This window comes from Sus scrofa, chromosome 14, assembly GCF_000003025.6.
Source record: "Sus scrofa isolate TJ Tabasco breed Duroc chromosome 14, Sscrofa11.1, whole genome shotgun sequence".
Taxonomy (NCBI): domain Eukaryota; kingdom Metazoa; phylum Chordata; class Mammalia; order Artiodactyla; family Suidae; genus Sus; species Sus scrofa.
In genome coordinates, this window is record NC_010456.5 from 111,967,566 (window position 1) to 111,985,154 (window position 17,589).

The 17,589-nt window shown below is 44.2% G+C and overlaps 1 long non-coding RNA gene across 1 annotated transcript; it reads right to left on the reverse strand.

Moving 5' to 3' along the window:
* Positions 7,564 to 12,179, reverse strand: LOC106506111. Its single transcript, XR_002338352.1, has 4 exons — positions 12,101 to 12,179; positions 11,879 to 11,979; positions 11,460 to 11,528; positions 7,564 to 7,743 (listed from the first exon to the last, which is right to left on the reverse strand). It is a non-coding gene; the product is annotated as an uncharacterized LOC106506111 (long non-coding RNA).

Sequence of the window (17,589 nt, forward strand, 5' to 3'; positions counted from 1 at the left end):
GCAAAATAGGCTGCACATTCCCCAAGATAAAGGTCAGAGGTTTAAGGGATGACAACTCCCTAGTCCAGCCTCTGGCTGCTTTTGGTGCCCACCGCAGAGGCATTTGGCTCTCCAAAAGTTCGATGGTGAACTTTGGCCATTTCGGCATGAGTTTTTATCCTGGTTGCTCTCCCTTTCTGCCCTCCACTGATAAATAGGAAATGTCTTCCTCAAAGACACAGGAAACAGGGCTGGGTTCAGAGCCCTAAGCCCCAAAGCTGTGCCATCCACTCCTGTCTGGCTCCACTGTGTCCCGGCTTCCATTACAGCAGCTCTGTGAAAACAAGCACACAAGCCCCCAGAGCACACCGGCCTCCGAGATGGAAAAGTTTGCAAAGCTTGGAAAAAGAAAAGTGGGCCTGCTAGTTGGTCTATAAATTAGAGACTCATTAAGAAGAGGCAGGAAGGGCTTTGGGGGCCTGTGCCTTTCGATTTCTTGTTGAGCTGGTTTATTGCTATTGTTTCTATTTCATACGTTTATTGCAAAACCAATAAAAATTATCTATTAAGAGCAGGAAACTCATCTTTTGACTTGTTGGTGAAGGTTTCTACGGAATAACCTTTAACTGGTCCAACATGTCTGCTGGAGAGGAGCTGCCCGGGTAGATGCCTCCAGAAGTCAACCAAGCAGTGAGTAGGAACGCCCAGTCCTGGGAGGAGGGGAGAGCACCCGCCCAGCCCCGGCCCCCGCCCAGAACATGCCAGGAGCAGAGTGGAACTCTAACCAGTGGAGAGCTACACAGTGTTTCATTTACCCCACATTTAAAATGTTTTCATTGGTTGAAAGCATGTAAAATGTGAGATTTTTCACCAAATAGGCTATATCTGCTTCTCTTTATTTATTTTTTAGGGCCACATCCACAGCATATGGAGGTTCCCAGGCCAGGGGTCTCATCGGAGGTACAGCCTATCGGCCTACGCCAGAGCCACAGCAACTAAGGATTCGAGCCACGTCTGTGACCTATACCACGGCTCACAGCAACGCCAGATCCTTAACCCACTGAGCGAGGCCAGGGATCAAACCCTCAACCACGTGGTTCCTAGTCAGATTCATTTCCACTGTGCCACGATGGGAACCCTTCTGGCTTCTCTTTAAAAATGGGAAGATATGGGGAGTTCCCGTCATGGTGCAGTGGTTAACGAATCCGACTAGGAACCATGAGGTTGCGGGTTCGGTCCCTGCCCTTGCTCAGTGGGTTAACGATCCGGCGTTGCCATGAGTTGTGGTGTAGGTTATGGACACAGCTCGGATCCCACGTTGCTGTGGCTCTAGCGTAGGCCAGCGGCTACAGCTCCGATTCGACCCCTAGCCTGGGAACCTCCATATGCCGCAGGAGCGGCCCAAAGAAATAGCAAAAAGACAAAAAAAATAAATAAATAAATAAAAATTAAAAAAATAAAAATGGAAAGATATTTTTAAAAAGAAAAAAGAGTTCCCTGGTGGCCAAACGGTTAAGGACTCAACATTGTCACTGCTGTGGGGTAGGTTCAATCCCTGGCCCAGGGACTTCTGCATGCCATGGGCATGGCCAAGGGAAAAAAAAAAAAAAAAAAGAAGGTGGGCGGGGAGAGGTCATACTGGGCCTCTGTTTCCAGCAGAGACACAGTGTCCTGTCTTCACAGGGCTCGTGCCCTCCATCACCCACTATGCTCAGCCAGATGGCTGTGTATTCACATCACCCGCCTGACACCGGTAATGGTGGCAACTCCTACTTTAAAGGATCAGATCGGAGGGGGAGCCAGCTGAACATTTCATTTATGGACCTACTCCTGAAAAAAAAATGCTCTAAGAATGCTTCCAAATCAGATTGATAAAACATCTCTTCCAGGATCCCCAAAGGAAGGCCGGGCGGGGCCTTGTCCCAGCTGGACAGGGAGAGAGCGACGGTGCTGCAGGCTTCTGTGCCAGGCTTAGCACTCCGATTTTTTATGTGCATCATCCCCATTTCATCCAAAGGGAGGTCAAAGCTGGAAAATGTCTGTGATGTGCCCAGGGGCAAAGGATAATATACCCTCAGCCCGAGAACATCAGGCCTGGAAAAGCCCCAAACCATCGCCTTGGTTTTGAAGAAAGAACAGAAGGTCCACAGCCTTATCCTCCCAGGTCTCAAGAGGATGGAGGCCCTGAGAGGAGAGTCACCACCAGTCGAGGGAAAATCCACTCAACTGTGACTCAAGTGAGAACTTGCCTCCAGAGTCACCAACACCCCTAAATCTAGTGAAAGGGAACCACAGGGTCTTTAATAATCACTCTGTCAGGTCACGGGATGGTGACTAATGGGCCTAGAGGAGGAGATGCTGAAAAACACTCTAGGAAATAAATTTGGGTGATTAAATTTCAAGGCAGTTCATGGAACAGCAACCTGAGGCCTAAACTAAGCCATCAAGTTACCAAGAGCATCAAGATTTCAATTTAACTGCTGCTGCCCAGGAACCAAGCCTGAGTCTGCAGCGTATTAGTGGGTCAGGAGAAGGTACCCCCGCAAACTTTCAGCGTGACATCTTCCCAACTCCAGCCACTCCTTCCCAAAGGCCATCCAGCAATAAACCAAGGAAACAATTGCCTTTCCCTGGTTATCACATAATTCTGAGTCTTTAAGGGAAAAACAGAAATCAGCACTCACCTAAATCAGGGAGACGGGGGTTGGGGGAGGGCCTCAATCAGGCCCAGACCAGCGCTGTATACAAATCTCTAAGAGACTCTCAGTTTACTAAACTAACAGAAGAGGCCCAAATTCCTCCAGTTCTCTGCTATTTCCATCGAAGGCCAAGCTCCCTGATTGGATCTCATCCCCAAACAGTCCTGGCCTAGTGTCTGGGGCATAATCCCCCTCTAGCTGACTCACATCCCAGGTGCCATTAAGCTTTGCAGGTGAGCACACCCCATGCTTTAAGGTGAGAGCTCTAGTTGGATTCCCTGTCAGACACCAGCCATACCCACTGTTTCTAGTCCCCAGGGCATCACTTTAACTTGTTTGTTTCTTTCTGAGTAAAGCCAGGGTGGGGAGCGTGAGAGCCGGGCTGGCCGCCGTGATGGAGGAGCCCAGGCGGGAAGGCTTAGCGACTGCAGCTGCTCCCATCTCTCTCCCTCACTCAATCTCTTCTTCTCTCGAGGTTTCACCTCTCTCTGCCCTGGCTCCACCAGCTGTTTCCTGCAAATCCAGCTGAGACAGCTGCTGGCCCACCATGCTAAATTTCCAGGGGCCCTGGAACCCCCTGACTCTCTTGGCCCAAATGTGGGCAAAGCTCAGGCGTCCAGACAAGGCTGAGATTGTTCAAAAAAGTACTTCACTAGGAAACTGGGGGAGAGGGGGAGCCAAAAAAGTAAATTACAAGAGCAGAGAAACAGACAGCTTATAGAGCACAGATTCTTTCTCCCAGAATGACGCAAGTCTAGACTCAGGAAAGTTTGTTGCAAGAATATATGAATAAGAAAGACAGGGGAGAAGGGAGGGAAGAAAAGCTACAGCTTATTGGACACCCATACCACCTTGCCCCTCCTTCCTCCTCGGTTCTTTAAGGCCTGGATACAGGACAAACACACTGACACTTTAGCCAGAGGTAGAGGTGAAGGCCATGCTTGATGCAGCTCTTAGTTGCTTTCAGAAACTGCCACCCAGGCTCCTGTCTTGATCCAGCCCCCAGATTTGGGCTAACTGCACATGTGCTCTGCCCTTGGTTAGAGGCTCCTGACCAGGCCCCTGGACAAGGAAGGCAGCTTCTCTGACCCTTCTTCTTGCAAAGGCTTCAGGTTGACCCTTCCAGGGAGCTCAGTGAATACCTCCTTCTCCCCAAGGCTGCTTCTACCTGCCCTTAGAGATAAGATCTTTGGTCTGCTCAGGTGCTGGGACTCTCAGGTTTATGACCAACTGGTGATGGTGATGAAGCCACTATCCCAGAAGCCTTTCTCTTCTGAGCTTCTAACCCTGGCAACTCCCTCAGGTGCCCTGTCCTACCCCGTTCACATCCCTACCCAGCCCAGGGGCTCTTCCTGCATCCTATCACTACAGTGGGGTTTAAAAGCACAAATACTTATCTGCATCGATAAGAATTTAGAAGCTGTTCTCGCAGAACACTTCGAGAAGAGCTGAAGCATATGTTGGATGGTGCCTTTAATTTCCATCTCAAGATCTAGGCTCAGCAGAGCTCCACTTCCAAAAGTCCCATCACTGAAAGGAAATTTCCATCTGGCTGATTTATCAGCACATCAGTATCCATTATCTTACTAGCCTCCAACCTAATTTGTCATCTCAACATTGCTAGGAAGCTGAGATCTATTAGTCCAGCTATGAGCTTTGGGTTCCAACCCCGCTTTTGTCACCTATTAGCTGGAGGACCTTAGTTAAGCAATTAAGCCTGAACTGCTTTCTGTGAAATGGGGATGAGTGTTTGTAGCTCCCTCTCACGGCTGATGGGAGGAAATAATGGAATTACATCTGTGAAACATCCAGCATTTTGCCTGGCATTTAAAAATAGGGAGTTCCTGCTGTGGCTCAGCAGAAATGAACGCGACTAGTATCCATGAGAATGCAGGTTCAATCCCTGGCCTTGCTCAGCGGGTCAAGGATCCGGCATTGCCATGAGCTGTGGGGTAGGTCTCAGAGATGGTTCAATCCTGCTTTGTCATGGCTGCTGTATAGGCCAACAGCTGTAGCTCCTATTCAACCCCTAGCCTGGGAACTTCCATATGTTGCACTTGTGGCCCTAAAAAGCAAAAAAAAAAAAAAAAAAAAAAAAAAAAAAAAAGAATTTAAGAAGAGATATAGATATTGATATGTAAATACACTCTCTTGGGCAAATCAGTGCTCTGTATTAACTCTCCAGTATCCTTCAGTGAGGCATCATTTCCAGAAAAGTCTGCCTCCTCTGAGAGACAGTGATGCCGACAGGAGTATCTTAGTTCCATGTGACAGACTTCTTATTATAAATTAATAAATTCACATTCTGGTTTAGGCATCAAGCTTTCGAGCCTAATTAATATGCTTTGGCTACCCGGACAAGAATCTGCTTCTAGTTGCACAAAAAATGAGTTTTCTGAACCCAAAACACTGAGGGTCAGACCTTGCACGAGAGGAAAGTCTTCACATTCATGGCGATCCCCTGAGAAACCTCCCAGAAGACAGTCTGATGACCACCCTAGGACCACTGGTCACCCCTGTGTCGGACATCCCAATTTGCCGTCCCTTCTTCCCGTCTCTAGGAGCTCTTCTACATGGGGGTTCCCGTCTAATAGGTGTTTAGAACCTACTTGTTTTGTCAGCGTGTGGCTGGGTAGGTGGACGGTTGAATGGGTCCCTGGGAATTTGTGCCTCTTTTTGAGGCAAGGAAGAAGCAGTGGTGGCCTAGCAACAGGGGAATCTGCCTAGCAACAGGGGCGGGGGGCGGAGCCTGCTGTAATCGTGTAGAATGGCTGACGGGAAGGCAGACCGAAAGGCCTTTCTGGATCTTGTCAAGCTGAGGTCTCAGACCCGACAAAGAAAGCAGAGCCGCAGAGACCAGGGAGAAGCGGGGGAGGCAGGGCAGGGGCAGAAGCAGCGCGTTTGACAACATTACAAATCGAAAATGGAAAAAGCCTCATACCTTTCCCAAGGCAAAGAAGAGCCCCCCAACCACCATACAAACACACACACACACACACACACACACACACACACACACACACACTCCCCGAGTGAGCCGATGCCCCCAAATAGACACGTTTGAAGAGGACAGCACCCTTCCTGTGCTCCAATTTGCAAGGGTACAGCGGGATATGCTATCACACGTGCTGTCAAGTCTGGAATTTGTTCAACTCAGAAAAAGCCACCACCTGCCCAGAAAGGATAAAGGCCTATATTCACTTAAAATCAATCCAGAGGCAGATGAAACAACTTCCCAACACAGTCTAGGGCACAGAACCATTAAGAACTCAGGCCTGTTCTGACATGAATCACTTCCTCCTTCCCTCCTTTCCACCCATCTCAGGACAAGGGCTTGGACAGCCCCTCCTGTGAACTTTCCAGACCCTCCCCTGAAGAGAAGAAGAATTGTCATCAGCCTTTGACCTGATGAATAATTAAAACTGCTGAGTCTGAGCTGCCCCTAACAGCGAGGTGCTCCAAACCCCCAGCAAACTTTAACAAATAACCAGCCCGCTCAGGGGAGAGAGGAAGCTTTTTTCACTAGACAAACTGACAATTAGCCGCTATTCAAATCCCCCTCGAGTCTTAGCATATTGGTTCTCCTTTGAAAGTGGCCCAGCATGGGGTAGAATTTTTGGCCTTGAGTTTAGAACTACTGTGCATAAAATCAAAGCAAGGAAGCCAGCGTGTTGAGTGAATAGAGGCTATTTGGGGATTAGTGATTTCGGAGTTAGATTTCTAATAACTTGGTGAGTGGTGGGTTAGGAATGTCCTCCAGGAGCATCAGGCAGTCAACTCCATGCGACATGTCCCCACATTGAACTGGAAAGCAGTGAGTCACTACCCCAGAGGGCGGAAATACAAAATGGCATGAACTGCAACTCAGCAGCGCTGCATGGTAATCTGCCTTTTGTAATCGCTGCAGGCTGCATCTGATGCTTACAATCTTGGGGTTACATGTGAAACCCCAAGTTGGGCTCAAAGTTTTCTCCCCAAAGAGCCACAAATACAGGCACCCCCACATCGAGGAACCATTCACTGAGAACAAAAGGAGGAGAGGGGGTGAGATGGGAGAGGGAGGAGGGGGCAGGCATTCAAACTGCTCATTTTCCCCTAGGAAGCATAAGGCCCAGCCACTACGGTGGGTGAGCAAAGCAAATTGGTAATGGGTGATCCAGATTGCATCGCAGAGTCTTGCCTGCTTTCCAGGCACTCACTGAACTTTATAACTCTTCTGGGGGTAAGGCACAAAAATTCAGGGTTTCTTATTGACCAGTGGGGGAGAGGGAGTTTGAGCCGGCTGGTCCGGGTCTGCTGCTTTTCCACAATAGTGTACTGTATTCCATCAAGGGATTTTGTTTTTTAAATATAATTTTGAAAAAGGGAAGAGGGAACTGGAAAAAAAAAAAAAAAAAAAAAGCAAATAGCACTTGCAGGCACTTCAAGACTGCAGTAACCTAGCCTGGAAAGCACCAGAAACTCAGTTTTTCAGGGATGGAGAAGGAAGAAGGCAGAAGTGGGCAGATGACTGCTCATCCTAGGTGGCCGAAGGGGAGGAGAAAGTTGTATGAGGACGAATTTCCTTTTCATTCTTTCCTGTTTGAAGTGAAGTATGACTTACAAACAAGAAAGTGGATGGTGTATGTATAACGTGTCTTGATGGAAGTATGTCTATATTGCTGTACCACTAGTCAGATGAAATGCAAAGCATTACCATCAACCCAGAAGTTCCCTCGTGCCCCCTCATCGTCAACATGCATCCACCCCCTCAACACAGCCACTCTGCCACCCTATCTCTGGATAATGTTGCCTATTTTTGAACTTCACGTAAATGGGATGGTAGAGCCCTTTTGTGGCCATCTCCTTATGCACAACAATAATAATGCCTGTGAGCTTCATCTACATTGCTTTTATTTATCCTTTCTCCTGAAAGAGCATTTGGGTTCCTTCCAGTTTTTCTTCTATTATGCATAAGCTGCCATGAGTATTCTTACACATGTCTTTTGGTAGATGTTCGCACTCATTTCTGTTGGGTACATACTCAAGAGGGCAGAGACCACGTCTGTCTTCTTTACTGCTGTGTCTGCAGAGATTGACACAAAGTAGGTACTTGGTAAGTATCTTGGAAAAGAGTATTGATAAAAATATCTTTTTTTCCAAAACTGATGTACACATTGCAGTTGTAATTAGATAACAAGAAAGGTTTGATTTGGGGGGGATTGAATAAAATTTTACCTCAAAGTTACATAGAAGAATAAATGCTTTATAATGGCAAATAAAAACATGAAAAAGAAAAAGGATGATACTTGTCTTACCAGTTATCACCATGTACTATAAAACCACTGTAATTAAATCAATTCATTATTGGCATGGGAATAGATAAATGTATCATTGGAATAAAATAGAGAACACAGAAATAGACCAAGTGTGTATATGTGAGAATTTACTATCTGACATAGTTGGTATTTCAATTCCACAAAAAATGGATGGATTATTTAATAAATGATGCCCAAACAACTTCTATCTGGAAGAAAATAAAACTGGACTCCTATTTTATACCACATACAAATATAAATTCCATATAGATTAAAGACAAATGCAAAAAATAAAACAATAACAACCTCAAAAATTTAGGAGGCAAATGTTCAGTATAGGGGCAGTGTTGGGGGGATGGTGCTTTGGAAACCAAAACTGGAATCCAGAAGCCATAAAATAAAATACAGATATATTTGACCCTGTAACTATTTTTAAAAATTCTTTGTATAGCATTAGACAACATAATAAACAAAAAATTTTTTAAAAACCAATAGATTTTGGGGAAAACATTCCTAATGCACAGGACAGACAGATCATTTAAAACAACAAATAAAAAGCTCTTCTAAATGGACAGGAAGGAGATAAATAACCTAATAGAAAAATGAGCAAGCTCCATTAGAAAGCACCCACAAAAGAGCATATTTAAGTGGTTGACATGTTTAGGAGAAAAAGCTCAAAATTACTAGTATTTGAAGAGGTGTAAATTAAAGTACAATGAGATATTCTTTTATACCTTTCAAACTAGCAAAAATTAAAATGAAGCTGATTTCCATTGTTGGCAGGGATGCCCAGAAAAAAAGTTTTTACATTGCTGGTAGAAATGCCAATTTCCACAATCCTTTATAATCTGGCAACATCTTTTGAAATTGAAAATATATATTCCCTTTGACCCATCAATCCTACTCTTATATCCCGTAGAAATGAAAACATCAGTACATAAGGCAATAAATATGTATGTATGTGTATGTATGTGTGTGTGTGTGTCAGTATTGTTTATTTGCACCAGCCTTTCTCCCCCACAACTCCACCCCAGAAAAGAAATTATAAACAAACTAAAACTCACTAATAGAGATTAGTGGTTTGCTAGTTAAAATCAGGAAAAACCCTCATTTGTCACTTTTGCCGATTCCTATCAGATTTTTGCAGATTCCCACCCTGCCCAGTTTCAAGTTACCAGCCTGCTGTCACTGAACACCAGGCTAGGAAGAGATGTGAGCAATCAGCTCTAGAAAGATGGGGGCTCCAGCACAACCCTACCTTGAATGAATTATAGCACAGCCACACCCTGGACTATTACACAGCCATTAAAAAGAATCAGATCAGGTGCCTTGTTAGAGCACTAGGTAAGCGTGTCAGTCTCATAGAAAGAATAAGATCGTCCTACAGAAGTTTACTTAGTGGATTGCCAAGAAGTATTGTTGAGGAAGAAAAGCAAGGGGCAGAAAAGTGTTTAGGATGACATATTATATTTTTGTAAAACATCTATTGACAAAAAAAAAAAATGGGTGTGTATGTGTGTGTTCTATTTATATATAAATATGAGAAAAGGAGTTCTCTGATGTCCTAGTGGGTGAAGGCTCCTACATTTTCACTGCTGTGGCTTGGGTCACTCCTGTGGCACAGGTTTGATCCCTGGCCCAGGAACTTCCACATGCTGCAAGTGTGGCAAAAAAAGAAAGAGGAGAAAGAGAGAGAAAGAGAAAACCTGAAATAAACATTGCAGCTCTTATTTATTTATTTATTTATTTTGCTTTTTAGGGCTGCACTCATGGCACATGTAGGTTCCCAGGCTAGGGGTCAAATCGGAGCTGTAGCTGCTGGCCAACACTACAGCCACAGCAACACAGGATCCAAGCCGCATCTGCGACCTACACCACAACTCAAGGCAATGTGGGATCCTTAACCCACTGAGCAAGGCCGGGGATAAAACCTGCATGGTTCCTAGTCAGATTCGTTTCCGCCGCACCACGATGGGAACTCCTACAGCTCTATTTTTAAAAAAAAAGAAAGAAAGAAAAAAGAGAAAAAGAGTATGAGAAGGGGGAGGGCAGAGGCAAGGAAAAAGAGTAAACAAAAAGGGCACACTTGGAGTTCCCGTCGTGGCACAGTGGTTAACGAATCTGACTAGGAACCACGAGGTTGCGGCTTCCGTCCCTGCCCTTGCTCAGTGGGTTGAGGATCCGGTGTTGCCGTGAGCTGTGGTGTAGGTTGCAGACGTGGCTCGGATACTGCGTTGCTGTGGCTGTGGCATAGGCCGGCGGTTACAGCTCCAATTAGACCCCTAGCCTGGGAACTCCATGTGCCGCGGAGCGGCTCTAGAAAAGGCAAAAGAAAAAAAAAGGCACACTTATGCATTATATATCGGTATAAATTTTTAATTTACAAAAATAAAGATATATTGAGGCTCTGGTACATGCTCAGTTCTATATTAGGCTTTTGAGAATACTGGAGTATGTGAGACATGGTTTCATCCTAGGTGGAAATATAAAAGCAAAGAGTCACAGGCAATTTATTTTCTCCTATTAGATACAAAATAAGTGCCACAATAGAGGGATAAGCAAAATGAGGGTAGGGACAAGAACATCCCACAGGGAGAGCTTTTTTTTTTTAAATTAAGGCCCTCCTTGGTACAAACTTGTTGCTAAGTCTGGGTCTCTTCTACCTCTTGCAGTGGGCTCTAGGGACAGGCAGGTTTTTTTCTCTTTGGAGAGGTGCCTTTGCCAGCTCCCCCCAGCTCCCCCATCCATGCTGCCCCCAAAGACTAACCCATTTCATTTTTTGGCCAAACCCACGGCATATGGAAGTTCCCGGGCCAGAGATCAAGCCCACACCTCAGCAGCAACCCAAGCCACTGCAGTGACACCACCAGATCCTTAACCCACTGTGCCACAAGGGAACTCCAAATTCATTTCATTTTAAAGCTTTTGCTACTTTACTGCTACTGGTTTACTGCTAATTGCCATGGAAACAGACATAGAAAAACATGTATGCTACAACTGGGGAAGCCATCCACAATTAACGATCATTCAGGTGTCACCAGGTTTGGTTCCTGGGCCTGGCTCTTGACTCCTTTCTAATTTGGTAACTGGAAGTGCTCAGTGGGCTGCCATTGTCCTCTTTCATTCCTTCTCCCAGTCCTTCAACCCCAAAGCCTCTCTTGGGGCAGCCAACTATTCACCAAGCAAGACCTGCTCTGGGGGAGTTCCCATTGTGGTGCGGTGGAAACGAATCCGACTAGGAACCATGAAGTTTCAGGTTCAATCCATGGCCTCACTCAGTGGATTAAGGATCCGGGATTGCCATGAGCTGTGGTGTAGTTCGCAGACACAGCTCAGATCCAGTGTTGCTGTGGCTGTGGCATAGGCCAGCAGTTGTAGCTCTGATTCAACTCCTAGCCTGGAAACCTCCAAATGCCTTGAATGCAGCTCTAAAAAGATTTAAAAAAAAAAAAAAGGCCTACTCTGACTTGGCCATCAGCTTTACCTGTGAGAAGGATCCTTCCACTTCAGAGGAGTTCTGTGCTCTCAACACTCTTTTACTGCGTTTTATTCTCTGTATAACACACAAACAAATAGGCCAGACAGGTAATCCGAGTATCTCCAAGCCCAGGATTAGCTAAAGCTCAGTAAATCCCAGTTGGCCCCAATAGCCTTTGTCTTCAGGAAGCTCCAGACCCTGATGAAAGTTTCACCTGTAGTCTCTCATCTGTCAAAACCCCTCACCACCACCTGATACCTCCACCTCCCCAAACTCTGCTATCTCTTCACTGCCAACTAGCCACCTCTTATCTTTCTCTTCTCTTCCAGTGGTTTAGCCTTCATCCCTAGACTATCAAGATGCTAGTGAGCATCCCCTGCCTGGTGTCAGCCACCTCCCATTCGAGCACAGCTTTAAGAACTTACCAGGCTCAATATCTTTATTGGATCATGTCCATTCATCCAGCTTGCCAGAGCATTTACATAAAGTTATGAATCATGCATGAAAATGCCAGAAGTCTGTTTATCTAGGAAAAAGGAGTGGAGTTTTATTAGAAAGTCTGATGTAATGTCAATCCCAGGGGGTCAAGCCAAGCTAGAGAAGAGAAAAACAGAATTAGGAATCTTAATAGTTACAGAGATGCCCACCTGGCCCAGCTGGACAAGGAGACAGGAAGAGGATGGCCAGAGATCAGCAGTGGCAGTAGAGGGTCAAAAAGAAATCAAGAGAAACTGCAGTGAATAAGGATGAGCCCTCAGGCTGGGCTTGTGGGAAAGATTTTGTACCTGAGTTTAACAGCAATATCTCAGGAGTTGAAACCTGGTAGTCAGGTTGCACAACCACACATCTGATAAGTGATATGGCCAGGCAAGGCCTGACTGCCTGCCACCTAAAATAAATTTGTTTTTTTTCTCTTGGTTTTAATCTTTGTTGTTTTCCTAATTACAAAAGAACTCATACTCGCTGTTAAAAAAAAACTCAAAAGTTACAAAAATATATAATGTAGAAATTAAAATTATGTCCTTCATGGCCAGGAGGCACATGAAAAAATGCTCAACATCACTAATTATCAGAGAAATGCAAATCAAAAGTACAGTGAGGTACCACCTCACACTGGTCAATATGACTGTCATTAAGAACTCTACAAATAACAAATGCTGGAGAGGGAGGGGCAAAAACAGAACCCTCCTATGCTGTTGGTGGGAATGTAAATTGGTACAACCACCATGGAAAATAGCGTGGAGGTACCTCAGAAAATTAAATGTTGGAGTTCCCGTCATGGCGCAGTGGTTGACGAATCCGACTAGGAACCATGAGGTTGCGGGTTCGATCCCTGGCCTTGCTCAGTGGGTTAAGGATCCAGCATTGCTGTGGCTGTGGCATAGGCTGGCGGCTATAGTTCTGATTAGACCCCTAGCCTGGAAACCTCCACATGCCACAGGAAGCGGCCCTAGAAAAGGCAAAAAGACAAAAAAAGAAAGAAAGAAAGAAAGAAAGAAAGAAAGAAAGAAAGAAAGAAAGAAAGAAAGAAAGAAAGAAGAAAGAAAGAAAGAAAGAAAGAAAGAAAGAAAGAAAAGAAAGAAAGAAAGAAAGAAAGAAAGAAAAAAGAAAGAAAGAAAGAAAGAAAGAAAGAAAGAAAGAAAGAAAGAAAGAAAGGAAAGAAAATTAAATATAGAACTACCATATGATCCCACAATCCTATTCCTGGGCATGCATCCAGACGAAACTTTGATTCAAAAAGATACATGCACCCCTATTTCACTGCAGCACTATTCACAATAACCAAGTCATGGAAACAACCTAAATGTCCACTGACAGATGAATGAATTAAGAAGATATGGTACATATACATGATGGAATGCTGCTCAGCCATCAAAAGAACAAAATAATGCCATTTGCAGCAACATGGATGGAACTAGAGATAGCCATACCAAGTGAAGGACGTCAGAAAAAGACAAATGCCATACACTATCACTTATATGTGCAATCTAAATCATGGCACAAATAGGGAGTTCCTGTTGTGGCTCAGTGGTAACAAATATGACTAATATCCATGAGGATGTGGGTTTGATCCCTGACCTTGCTCAGTGGGTTAAGGATCTGGCATTGCCGTGGCTGTGGTGTAGACCGGCAGTGGTTAACGAATCCGACTAGGAACCATGAGGTTGCGGGTTCGGTCCCTGCCCTTGCTCAGTGGGTTAACGATCCGGCGTTGCCGTGAGCTGTGGTGTAGGTTGCAGACGCGGCTCGGATCCCGCGTTGCTGTGGCTCTGGTGTAGGCCGGTGGCTACAGCTCCGATTCAACCCCTAGCCTAGGAACCTCCATATGCCGCGGGAGCGGCCCAAGAAATAGCAACAACAACAATAACAAAAAAAAAAAAAAAAAAAAGAACTTAGACAATCCTAAGCCTGAAAATGGTTATGATGTCCTTTACCCCACCTGTATTTCATTCAAAATAAAAATACTAACCAGAAAAACAAGCATATATGGGGGTTAAAGTTTTAATTTTTCCTCTATTATTTCAGTACCTTAAAAAAACATATATTCTTTCAAAACTGTTTTTGTTTTTTGTTGTTTTTGTTTGTTTGTTTTTTGTTTTTTGTTGCTTTCTGATCACTCCAAGCACATGCCTGGTTTGCACATGAGGTCATCTAGTACTGCATTTAATACACTGTCTTGTAACTTGTTTTTCTTTTTCACATAAGATAGATCTTGGGCATCTGTCCATGTCAGTATCTAAACATTACTGTGACTGGCAGGTGTGGGCTCCTCTCCAGAGAAAAATAAGACCCTTCAACTGCTGTTACCTATAGCCGAGGGTTAGGATCTTGGAGGAATTTCATGGCTTTAATACACTAGGGTTATAACTAGCAACAAGGAAGATTCCTCCAGATTCAAAATTGAGTTCACAAGCAACTGAAGCACCTTCAAACCTTTATGGAAAGAGATTAGATATAAATAAATAAACCTGCTTGTTCATTTGGTCACAGCATAGTTCAGTTTAGGAGCACTGACTGTCCTCATCATAATTAAGGGTGAAGGTAAAAATCAAAGGAGATTTATTAATAGAAGCTTTCCTTTATATTATCACTGTTAGAGAAAAAATTCAGAATTGGACTACATCTTGATTTGGTTATTTGACTATTACTCAAGCATGAGACTTTCATTAGTGATTTTTTTTATTTTAAATGATTTTTATTTTTTCCATTATAGCTGGTTCATTAGTGATTTCTAATTTGATCGTGTTGTGGACGGAGAATGTTATTTATATGCTATTAGGTTTTAGCATCTCTTGAATCCTGCTGTGACTTAGAATACGGTCATTGTAAATATTCCATGTGTGCATGAAAAGAACATTTATTAAAACTACAGTTTTGGGAGTTCCTGTTGTGGCTCAGAGGAAACAAACCCGACTAGTATCCATGAGGATGCAGGTTTGATCCCTGGCCTTGCTCAGTGGGTTAAGGAGCCAGTATTGCCGTGAGCTGTGGTGTAGGTGACAGATGCAGCTTAGAGCCCACATTGCTGTGGCGCTGGCATAGGCTGGCAGCTACAGCTCTGATTCACCCCCTAGCCTGGGAACTTCCATATGCCACAGGTGTGGCCCTAAAAAGAAAAAAAAAAAAAAAAAAAAAACCCTGCAGTTTTGTCTACCATCCTGGATGAGGGAAGAAATCAGGAAACTGAAGTCCATATTCCTATTTGAAATAAGAATTGAGGAGTTCCCGTCGTGGCACAGTGGTTAACTAATCTGACTAGGAACCATGAGGTTGCGGGTTCAATCCCTGGCCTTGCTCAGTGGGTTAAGGATCTGGCATTGCCATGAGCTGTGGTGTAGGTTGCAGACGTGGCTCAGACACCGCGTGGCTGGGGCTCTGGCTCTGGCCAGTGGTTACAGCTCCGATTCGATCCCTACCCTGGGAACCTCCATATGCCGCAGGAGCAGCCCTAGAAAAGGCAAAAAGACACACAAAATAATAATAATAATTATAAATGAAATAAGATTTGAGGAACAGGTTTCTGAAAATTGTAAATCCTCAAATTTGCCTGGCTGAAATCCTCAAAATCTTTACCAAGAAAGAATTTTTTTTTTAATTACAAATTTTTTAAAAGTTTCAAACAACATAAAAATTTATAAAGTTGAATATAATAATTCCCTGATACCTCCTTTGAGCCTCAATCCCAGAGGAGGGAAGTGGGGCACTATTACTTTTTTTATGTATTTCCTTCCAGACGTTGTCTATATCCACATAGGGAAAGGCAAATACGTAGTACACGCCTCACCCTAAAAGGAAATGTCATGTAGAAATGGGATTTTATTTATGTGTACTGCTATGCACTTTGCTTTTTTCAGTTAACATATCTCAGGCATCTTTTATGTTTGGTGGCTTTGTTTTTCATTTTATTGGGGTATAGTTGATTTACGATGCTGTATCAGTTTCGAGTTTACAGCAAAGTGAATCAGCTATACATATACATACACCCACTCTTTTCCCATATAAGTTATTACAGAACATTAAGCAGACCTCCCTGTGCAGTAGAGTGGGTCCTTGTTAGTTATCTCTTCAAAGTATAGTAGTGTGTATATGTAAAGCATCTTTTTGTATCGGCATGTTTACATCCTTTCTACTCTTTTAAAATGCTGAATGGGGGGAGTTCCCGTCGTGGCGCAGTGGTTAACGAATCCGACTAGGAACCATGAGGTTGCGGGTTCGGTCCCTGCCCTTGCTCAGTGGGTTAACGATCCGGCGTTGCCATGAGCTGTGGTGTAGGTTGCAGACGCGGCTCAGATCCCGCGTTGCTGTGGCTCTGGCGTAGGCCGGTGGCTACAGCTCCGATTGGACCCCTAGCCTGGGAACCTCCATATGCCGAGGGAGCGGCCCAAGAAATAGCAACAATAACAACAACAAAAACAAAAAGACAAAAAAAATAAATAAATAAATAAATAAAAATAAAAGGCTGAATGGTATTCCATAGTAAAACTGATCCACGATTTATTTAGTAACCCTCCGCTGATGGACACTTGGGTTGTCTCCAGGTTTTGATTACAGATAATGTTGCTTTCAGCAACTTTTGTTCACACATGACATTGCTGCTGCTCAGCTCAGGCCAACTGCTCCCCTCCCCCAACTGTGTAGCTCACCCAAAGCACTCCTCTTTTTTCTTTGCTGCAGACCCAGGTATTCAACCTGCTTCTCTCTCCTTTGGAGGCTGTCATTCCACCCACCCATCCTAGAGCTGGCTAAGGAGCTCCCTGTTTTGCTGATGCTCTTGATGACTAGAAACACAGGGCTTTTTTTTTTTGGTTTTAAGTGTTCTGTGACATCATTCTAAGAAACACAGAATAACAAGAAGAACAAATGTGGAGTGGTACAAAGCTTATAAAGTTTTTACTTTAAGAGTTTCTAACTCTGGTTTCTGGCTACATGAAGAAACAGTAATTTGGAATGCCTAAATTTCCAATGTTTACCAACCCTACTTCTGATTCCCAAATTAGGGAGTCACATTGATTCTTTTGTCCCTAGTATTCTGCCTTCTTCAGCCTGCAAATGTCTTATTTCGATATAATATTTTATGGGTTTGAGGACCCTAGACTGGGTTCCAATATAACAGGTCTCTGTCTTGTCAGTTGTGGTCACCCCGGGGTTTGCTCCAATCATAGTTTTTAATTATTATGCAACATCTGTAGGTAGGCTGCAACATTCTATGACTAATAAACAGCTTGAAAATGTCAGAACTTTGAGTTCTAAAGCCTGCTAATCCTGGATGAGTCACACATAACCTCCTGGTACCTGTAACATAAGGCCAGCAGAATGCATAATTTCCAGAGCCCTGCAGAGATTTGGTGATGGGGGCTGCACAAAGAGGGGGCAGATTTCAATGAGAGAATTCAATCCCAAAACGAGCTTTGGGTATGAGCGCCTCATGGGTCGATACATCTGTGGACACCTGTTGTTTTGCCATTTGTTCTGCTGAATTGGAGACACCCAGAATCCCCAAGGCTGAGCCCTTGACTTTCACACCTGTCCACATCTGAATTTTTCATTTGTGATCTAAGCCAGCAGCACACCAAGGGCCTCTAGAAAAATCAGGCATGGCATTTCTAGGCTGTGCTCTACAAAACAAAAATAAAGC